This window comes from Ovis aries, chromosome 1 (assembly GCF_016772045.2).
Source record: "Ovis aries strain OAR_USU_Benz2616 breed Rambouillet chromosome 1, ARS-UI_Ramb_v3.0, whole genome shotgun sequence".
In the NCBI taxonomy this organism is placed as follows: domain Eukaryota; kingdom Metazoa; phylum Chordata; class Mammalia; order Artiodactyla; family Bovidae; genus Ovis; species Ovis aries.
The window spans coordinates 109,120,840-109,130,651 of NC_056054.1; the positions used below are offsets into that span (position 1 = coordinate 109,120,840).

Here is a 9,812-nt window from a genome sequence, read left to right on the forward strand (position 1 = left end):
AAAATAGTCAAAGCAAAGAAACCAGGAAATTGAAAATGTAGAGATGGTATCTTAGGAAGAATAGTAGAAGAGTCTTTGTTCTGGTCAAAAGCACAGTGTGTATTTCTTATAAAGTTTACAGATAAGGCAATTCAAAGATAACAAAATAAGATCTAAAGCTTTTGATTTTAGTCCTATGTCAAAATTTTGCTAAATATTTGTCTATGCAGAAGATCAAATAATAATAGAAATGGTGTTATTCTTAAAAAAACTTTGAAATGAAAGTCGCTCAGTCATGTCCGACTCTTTGTGACACTTTGGACTATATAATCCATGGAATTCTCCAGGCCAGAATACTGGAGTGGGTAGACTTTCCCTTCTCCAGGGGATCTTCCCAAGCCAGGGATCGAACCCAGGTGTCCCACATTGCAGGTGTATTCTTTACGAGCTGAGCCATGAGGGAAGCCCTTAAAAGACTTTAAAGCCGTCAATAAAGTGCTTTTAAAATTAACATGGGGAAGTTTGGTTAAGCAGATAATGGAGACAATCACTTGGTAATTAGAAAAGAAAATGAGATAACAACAATTTTTAATGTATGTTTTGTGTCTGCATTTAGATAACTGTTAGATTTTTTATCCAAAATTTTTGAAGCAGAAGGTTAATGGTGTATGATAAATTAATATCAGTGGAACAAGTATAGAAAATCTATGAAATCAAATGCTATCTACCTTTTGAGTTTTGAAATAATTTAGAAAAGAAACTGAAATCATTGGTCATTTGTTGTTTCAACAAATTTTCAAGTAACTGGTATATACTAGATACAATGGTTAGTGTTGAGACGCATTTTCTGTCTCAGGCAAGTTATCATATTTGGAGATAAACATGAATATATAATACTAGTGGCAAAGGAAGTAAGATTCTAGTGATTGCTAAGGAAACGCAGAGAAAGTTATAAAACATGATTAGGACGTTGGAGGAAGGGTCAATGAGCATGTATTATTTTAGATGGGAATTTAAGGAAGTTCCTCAAAAGGAAAGAAGGAAAATGATAAATATAAAGCATGGACTATTTCCAGATGTAAGGGATGATATGAAAAATGACATGACTGTTCAAATTTTCTCAATGCCTAAATGCATTTTCTCAATGATAAGGTAAAGAAATATGTGGTGGAAGTTATGAGTGGAAAGGTACATTTGAGAAAAATATGAAAGACAAAATACAGTTGCTTTAACTTTATAGATAATTGCAAATTATTAAGCTTATTAATAGGATAGAATTTGTCCTATTGAAAGAAAACTGTATTGCTATTGTTGAAGCTGGCTTAGAGTGGGACCAGGTAGAATCCTGGGAGCCCATTCATAAAGCTCTGGGTAATAGTTCAAGTAAGAGATGATTTCTGGCAAAGGGAAAGAAATGGATTCTAGAAGTAATGCAGATCAAAACAAATTGGAGGATGAGAATTTTCAAGTGTTTAATTATTCCTCAGAAATTTACAACATGGATGACTAAGAAGATTTTGAAAAATTTTGTTGGGATAGAGAATCCAGATAAAGGAACAGATTTAAGTGTGAAGTGGGAGAGGATAAGAATGTTTTAATTAAGAAATATATATAATCTAGGACCAGCAATAAGAACTGTATCAGAAACCTTAGGGAATGTATCTGAGCCTCCCTGCTTAAAAATTTAGAGACAGAACTGGGAACAATAGACTGTTGGGTTTCCAAGTCAGGTATAACAAGGATAAGATATATAATCAAGTGGGCAACCGATGAATACTCAAGCAAAACTTAATCATTCTAGCCACTCATTTTCTGTAAGAGGAAATCAAGCCTAATGTCCTGTAAGAGTAAGTAACAAAATTATAAAACTCATTCCAAGAAAGCATCTGTAGTTCTAATTCAAATTAATTTTAATGAAAACTGCATGAAAATGGGGTATGTGATTAGCAATGAAAGGAAACTCTATTCTAAAGACAAGCAACACAAAACAGTTCAATAGATATTGCCCTCCATGAGGAATGTATTAAAAGCAAATGGGAGGTAGATTTTCAGATATTGGTGCTATTGTTTATAGAATGCATGTATCAGTAATATGAATGAAGTTATGATCACTTGAAATAATATTATGGATAAAGAATATTTAAGAATTAAATTATTTTTTAAAAAAGACCTAAACAGAGACTATATATGTTTGCAAGTTGGGTCTATATAAGTCTTCGAAGCCTGAGGAATAGGCTTTATTTGAACAAGCATCTGTACCTTATATGTAAACATGTGTCCCCAGGTTCACTGCTAAAATCATTAGCACAAAGTTATTACTGTGGGTGCATATTAATTTAGGATAATATTTGGCTACTTTACAGTCCTCTTGTTTCTCTTTCATACCCAGAATGGCTACTTTATGAAGGGTAAGTCTCCTTGATTTCTCACCTCCAGTGGTCTATGGACTTGATTATATTGACTTTATTCTGTAGGATCAACTCTCCATGGCTAATTCCTCCTGAGTTACTGAGTTCTTCCTGCTGGGTTTCTCCAGCCTTGGGGAATTGCAGCTTGTCCTCTTCGTGATTTTTCTCTGCCTCTATTTGATCATCTTGAGTGGAAACATCACCATCATCTCAGTCATCTGCTTGGATCACAGCCTCCACACACCCATGTACTTCTTTTTATGTGTCCTTTCTACCTCTGAGATCTTCTACACAATTGTCATTCTGCCCAAGATGCTTATCAATCTTCTCTCTGTGTTCAGGACACTGTCCTTTGTGAGTCGTGCTTCACAGATGTACTTCTTTCTTGGTTTTGCTGTCACCAATTGCCTGCTTCTAGGAGTGATGGGCTATGATCGCTATGCTGCTATCTGTCAGCCTTTGCACTACCCCATTCTCATGAGCTGAAGGGTATGTGGGCAACTAATATCAACTTGCATTGTTAGTGGTTTCCTAATATCTCTATTGGGAACAACTTTGGTCTTTAGCCTCCCCTTCTGTTGCTCCAACAAGATCAACCATTACTTTTGTGATATTTCTCCAGTCATTCATCTTGCCTATGCTGGAAGTGACATTAACGAACTCATCATCTTTATCTGTGGAGTCTTAGTACTTATTGTGCCCTTGATCTTCATCTGCATCTCTTATGGATTTATTGTCTCTACTATCTTGAGGATACCATCAGTTGAAGGCAAGCGAAAAGCATTCTCCACCTGTGCCTCCCATCTCATTGTGGTCATCATCCACTACGGCTGTGCTTCTTTTGTTTACCTGAGACCCTCAGCCAAATATATTAATATATCAGGCAAAGACAGACTGGTGACAGTGAACTATACCATCATCACCCCACTGTTGAACCCTGTGGTATACAGCCTGAGGAACAAGGAGGTACAGCTGGCCATTAGGAAAATGATTGTGAAGAAGGGGTTTTCTACTAAGACTTTATAATTTAAACACTTTTCAAACAGTACACACACATTTGGGACAAATGTATCACTAACTGCTTAAGTCATAAAAGTTTCTAATCTATTTATCTGTATAACTGTATAGCCTTGGATAAGTTGTTTGATATTGTGGGGCCTTAATGTTCTTTTATGTAAAGCAGTCTTGGTACATGTTTATCTCAAGGTTATTGCAAAGATTAAGGGAGATAGCAAAGTGTCTGTCACTAAAACATAACTTTCCTACTCTTCTTTTCCCAGATTTCTGGTTCTCAAACCTGTCTTAATAGCCATTATCTCTTGCCCTATGTTTCACTTGTTTGCCAAAAATCTTTATGGCCTTTTTTGTTAAGGATTGTGTCCAGTTTATAATGAGGTGCTTGGGCCAGAAGGCACTTTGGATCTAGGAATGTGACATGGTGTGGTAAAATGTTACTATACTAGTAATTAGAAGATTTTAGGTTGACACTGGTTAGGTCATGACTTTCATATAGCTATAGTTGTTCTCTGAATCTACAAATATAGAAAATAGGGATAATATGATTTTCTTTTTTTTTAACCTCACTAAGTTTTTTTTTTTTTCATCTAATGGATAAGATTTTTTTAAAGCATATGTAATATGTAAAGCTGTACAGAATATAAGTCTCTATTAACATATTAAACAAGACTCTATACATTTCTCCAAGGACCTTTTATTTCCTCTACTCTCAAGAAATGGGTGTTTCTCAATGCCTTTTTTGATCACTCCTTTGAACCACTACTTATGCAATTAAAAGATATGCCATATAAATGAACAAGAAATAATAACTAGCCAATCCTGCCTCAGGCTGAAAAGATGTCTCTGTGGTCTTTTACACTAAATTTATTAAGAAGAAGAGCTCCTAGTTTCAAATTTGCCCTCTGAATGTATAAGACAGTGAACGCCTTGGCTATTTACCTCATCCTACCTCTCACCTGTCCAGAAATCCCTATCATCAACATCTCCAGGGAAACCAGCCTGCCCTGAATGGGTATCACAGAATGTCCATCCCTGTTGTTTTCAGCTCTCATTGCCATTTCCCCACAATTAACCTGACGTTTGTTTCTTTGTGATTTTTGTACTTTCTGTCTCTTGCATTACACAGTAGGGTTAATCTTGGTTAACAGGTGTTTTCTTTGGAGGGAATGATGCTGAGGCTGAAACTCCAGTACTTTGGCCACCTCATGCGAAGAGTTGACTCATTGGAAAAGACTCAGATACTGGGAGGGATTGGGGGCAGGAGGAGAAGGGGATGACAGAGGATGAGATGGCTGGATGGCATCATTGACTCGATGGACATGAATCTGAGTGAACTCCGGGAGTTGGTGATGGGTAGGGAGGCCTTGTGTGCTGCGATTCATGGGGTCACAAGAGTCGGTCACGACTGAGCAACTGAACTGAACTAAACTGAACAGGTGTTTGAGACAGCTGTGATGATAATCTGATCCTTTCCCATCACTCATGTGACCTGAATTTCAGACACATTCAGCTCTTTGTGTGCAGTCCTCTCTACATGCTGTTACTTACCAATATTATTTTAAAGCTTAATGATTGAAACTAAAGTTCACATTTCAAGTATGACCTCCATTTACAGGGTAAAATGTAACTGTATTCTATTAATTTTATTTAGATTGTTAAATCAAAGGGTATAAAATTGTCAATAACATTATCATATTTTTAATTTACTACCTCTATTTCCATTTTTGTCTTCCAGTTTTCAGTTTTTGGATTAATGCTTTTTATATTATGTTCATTCTTATTAGTTAATAATTAAGGCATTTTCAGTTACTATATTACAACATTGGCCAATTTATTCTGTGGTTTTGTTCTTCCTGACTTTGAAATTGTCTTTTATTACCCAAATATTTTTTTAGGAATGGAATATTTACTTATTATAGGTAATTCCTTGCTGATATTTAAAAGTCTTCTGTTAATTATTTGTAGATTTTTGTATTAGTGAGAGAATGTGATTGATATGTTCTACTTTTAGAATTTATTGAATTTTTATTATTGGTTTCTTCCAAATTATTCCTGATGAAAATTTTCATTCGTATTTTAATAGGCCCATTTTTAATAGGCTAAATATAGATGTTATTTTAATGCTGTTAATCAAACTATTTTAGTATGCAATCTCATTATTTGTTTTGTGTATATGTAGCCTGTCATGGTTTAGTGGTACTGAAGCCAAGTACTTTAGTGCCTCTGTATTTATTAGCTTTTCAATATTGTATTTCTAGCCTGGAAAATCCCATGGATGGAGGAGCCTGGAAGACTGCAGTCCATGGGGTCGGGAAGAGTTGGATACGACTGAGTGACTTCACTTTCACTTTTCACTTTCATGCATTGGAGAAGGAAATGGCAACCCACTGCAGTGTTCTTGCCTTGAGAATCCCAGGGACGGGGGAGCCTGGTGGGCTGCCATCTCTGGGGTTGCACAGAGTTGGACACGACTGAAGCAATTTGGCAGCAGCAGCAGCAGCAGCAGTACTGACAGTAATTTTGTCATGCAATCTATTTTTTTAAAATATAGGTAAACCTTTTGGGATTAAATATATATATTCTATCCCTGAAAGTGAAAAGAAAGTGAAAGTTGCTTAGTCATGTCTAACTCTTTGTGACCCTATGGACTAGACAATCCATGGAATTCTCCAGTCCAGAATACTGGAGGGGGTAGTCGTCCCCTTCTTTAGGGGATCTTCCCGATCCAGGGATTGAACCCAGGTCTCCTACATTGCAGGTGTATTCTTTACTAGCTGAGGCACAAGAGAAGCCCAAGAATAATGCAGTGGGTAGCCTATTCCTTCTCCAGTGGTCGTTTTCAACCAAGGAATGAAACAGGGATCTCCTGTGTTACAGGCGGATTCCTTACCAACTGAGCTACCAGGGGAGCCCAATAGTCTACCCCTGCTGCTGCTGCCGCCGCTGCTAAGTTGCTTCTGTGCTACCCCATAGACGGCAGCCCACCAGGCTCTCCCATCCCTGGGATTCTCCAGGCAAGAACACTGGATTGGTTCGCCACTTCCTTCTCCAATGCATGAAAGTGAAAAGTGAAAGTGAAGTCGCTCAGTCGTGTCTGACTCTTGGCGACCCCGTGGACTGCAGCCTACCAGGCTCCTCCGTCCATGGGATTCTCCAGGCAAGAGTGCTGGAGTGGAGTGCCATTGTCTTCTCCATCAGTTCACAAGGAACATCTAAATACAGAGAACTTCTAATCTCACTTTTTATTGCCTTAGCTTGGAATGCATGTGAACAACGAAGGGTTGCCAGACATCTGAAGAAGACGATCAAAACATAAAAACAAGCAGTTCTCAGAAAGAAAACAAACAAACAAACAGGAAATGCATAGAACAGAAAATATTGACGTTAATATCCTCATTTAAAATAAGTTGTATTCATGAAAGAACATTATCTTATAATTGCCTTTTTATGGAAACAAAACACCTTGGCAGAAAAGTGTACAAATCATAATTTTATGTCAATAAATTATCACAAAGTGAACATAAGTGGGTCAAAAGTACGGTATTACTAACACCTCATTACACTTCCCTTTTTCTACAGCAGAAAAAAGCACTGTAACTTTTAATATCATGCATTAGTATTTGCCTGGTCACAAACATTTTGTAACAACAGAATTTTAGAAAATATATTCTCTAGAATTATTTTTATCTTTTTCTCTATTTTTTTCCACTCTATTTACATCTATGATTTCCAGCATGTTTATTCAGTCTTGTTTTCCTCCAGGTTTAGATTCATTGATGAAATAAATGGTTTTTCTTTCATTTCTAGGTGCTTCCTAATGTTCCTGTTTCCGCAAACGTCTGTTTTTCCAACCATGCATAACAAAATTCTTTTGAATTCTGACCTTTGTTGTTATTTTACATCTTTTATCACTTATTTTATTTTTTAGCTTATTTTGAAATAATTGGTTAGTTTTCACCTATTTTACAAGTAGTCTTTCAGGCTTTTGCAGGTTGTGTTCCCTGGGAAGCATACTCTAAGACCCCTTGGAATATAGAATATGTATTTAAAAGTGCTTGAAATCGACACCTGTGGAATGAGGGAAATGTATTGGGCAGGGAGATAAGCCAAACTAAAGGCATTCCTAGTGTCACTATCAGCTGATCTGATGGTGAGCTCTGTAGAGGTGTCCTGGGTTGGGCCAATATGGCCAAGAGTTTATAAAACTGTGATAATCAATATTTGGCTGCTACAGAAAGGATGGTTATTTGGTTGAGGAGTCTATGTTGGTGTCAAAAAGCCTGGAGAGGCAGACAGCTGAAACCTGCTACCTACCATTGCCATCAGCTGAGGCAACAAATCCTTTATTTGAAATACAATCTGCACAGTGTAGCTTGGTTTTCACTACAAAGGCAGTTATTTCCTGTAGCAATGTTGTTTTGCTTGGCTTTTTTCCTGTAATAACTTTATATGGGATCTGAACATACTCTTTTTCGGGATTCATGTTTCTGTGAAACTGACTTTCTTGTACTCTTAGAACGGGAGGCTGGTATTCCAAATTTTGTAACTGTAGGGCTCCCTCTTGTGTTGTCATTAGGATGTATTTAACTATTTTTTTCAATTTATTTTTTAACTGGAGGAAATCACTTTACAATGTTATGATGGTTTCTGCCATACAACAAAGCAAATCAGCCGTATATCACCTCCCTGTTGAGGCTACCTCGTCCCTCTAGATGAATGGAGAAAGTAGCAGAGATGCATATACAATACCATGTGTAAAATTGATTGTGGATGAGAAGTTGCTCTATAATACAGGAAGCCCAGTCAGGTGCTCTGTGATAATCTAGAGGGGTGTATTCAACTCTTAACTGGAAACTGTATGCTTTTCTTTTTTTAGCTGATTTTCTTGGATTGGTCAATTGATTTTTAAGCTGTTGCCTTTGGATGTTGTGTTTTTTTTTTTTTTTTCTGTTTTGTTCTCCTGATATTAGGACTGTCAGAAAAAGTTGTTATTTTTCTTTATTTTCTCTTGCACAATTTTTAATAACATCCTTTGATTTCCTTGAATATATTTTGTTGATTTGCTTTTTGTAATGTTGCTTTGGGGAGAAAGTCTCAATTTGCCTTTTATATTTACATTTTTGTTCATCTTATTTTTAAATTAAATAATAATTTACATAAATAAAATTAAGATATTCTAAGTGCAAGTTATTTGTGAGTTTCTACAAATACGTTCACTTATTTAACCATCACAGCAATCAATAAATAAAGTAATTTTGTCACCCACAGATTATTTTATGCCACTTTCTAGTTGATTCCCTACCTTGAGATAACATGGGGTTGACTTTTTTCCAACTGTACTGAAGCATATTGACATATGAGATATGTAAGTTTATAGTGTACAAAATGATAATTTAGTACACTTACATATCATGAAATGATTACCATACTAAAGTCAGCTAACACTTCCATTATCTCATGTAATAACCTTTGTGAGTATATGTGTGTGTGTGTGTGGGGGGGGTATTGAGAACATTTAAGACGCACTTTCTCAGCAATTTTCAAGTATACAATACAGATGTTAACTATAGTCACCATTTTGTGCATTATATCCCCAGAAGATATTCATCTTTTTATAACTGAATATTTGTACTCTTTGACTAGTATTTCCCATTCCACTTTCTATTTCTATGTATCCAGGCTTTTAGATTCCACATAAAAGTGAGATCATAGAGCATTTTTCTTTCCCTGTCTGACCTATTTTACTCAGCATAGTATATTCAAGGTCCATTCAAGGTGTTACAAGAAGTGATTTCTTGCTTTATCATCACTGAATAGTATTCCATTATGTATCTAAATAATCTATACATAAGATATATATATATATAGTCACAATACTTTGTTCTTTTTATTGCCTTGTAGGATTCCCTTACAAAGGAAAAATAGACATTTACTCATTTATCTGCTGATATGCATTTAATTTGTTGCCAATTATTTGTTATTATGAATAAACCTTCCATGAACATATTTTGTCAAAGAGCTTTGTGGACATTGATTTTCATTCCTCTCTCTTACATGTCTAGGTAGACACATTTAACTCTAGAAGATGTTGCTCAAATGCTTTCTAAAGTGAGTGTGCCACCATCACCCTAATACCAAAACCTGACAAAGATGCTACCAAAAAAAGAAAACTACAGGCCAATATCACTGATGAACATAGATGCAAAAATCCTCAACAAAACTCCAGCAATAAGAATCCAACATCACATTAAAAAGATCATACACCATGACCAAGTGGGCTTTATCCCAGGGATGCAAGGATTCTTCAATATCTGCAAATCAATCAATGTAATTCACCACATTAACAAATTGAAAAATAAAAGCCATATGATTATCTCAATAGATGCAGAGAAGACCTCTGACAAAATT

The 9,812-nt window shown here is 36.0% G+C and overlaps 1 pseudogene; it reads left to right on the forward strand.

The window, feature by feature from the left end:
• The first annotated feature begins 2,462 nt into the window (after positions 1-2,462).
• LOC101115932 (olfactory receptor 10R2-like) lies at positions 2,463-3,413 on the forward strand (annotated as a pseudogene).
• Positions 3,414-9,812: the final 6,399 nt, after the last annotated feature.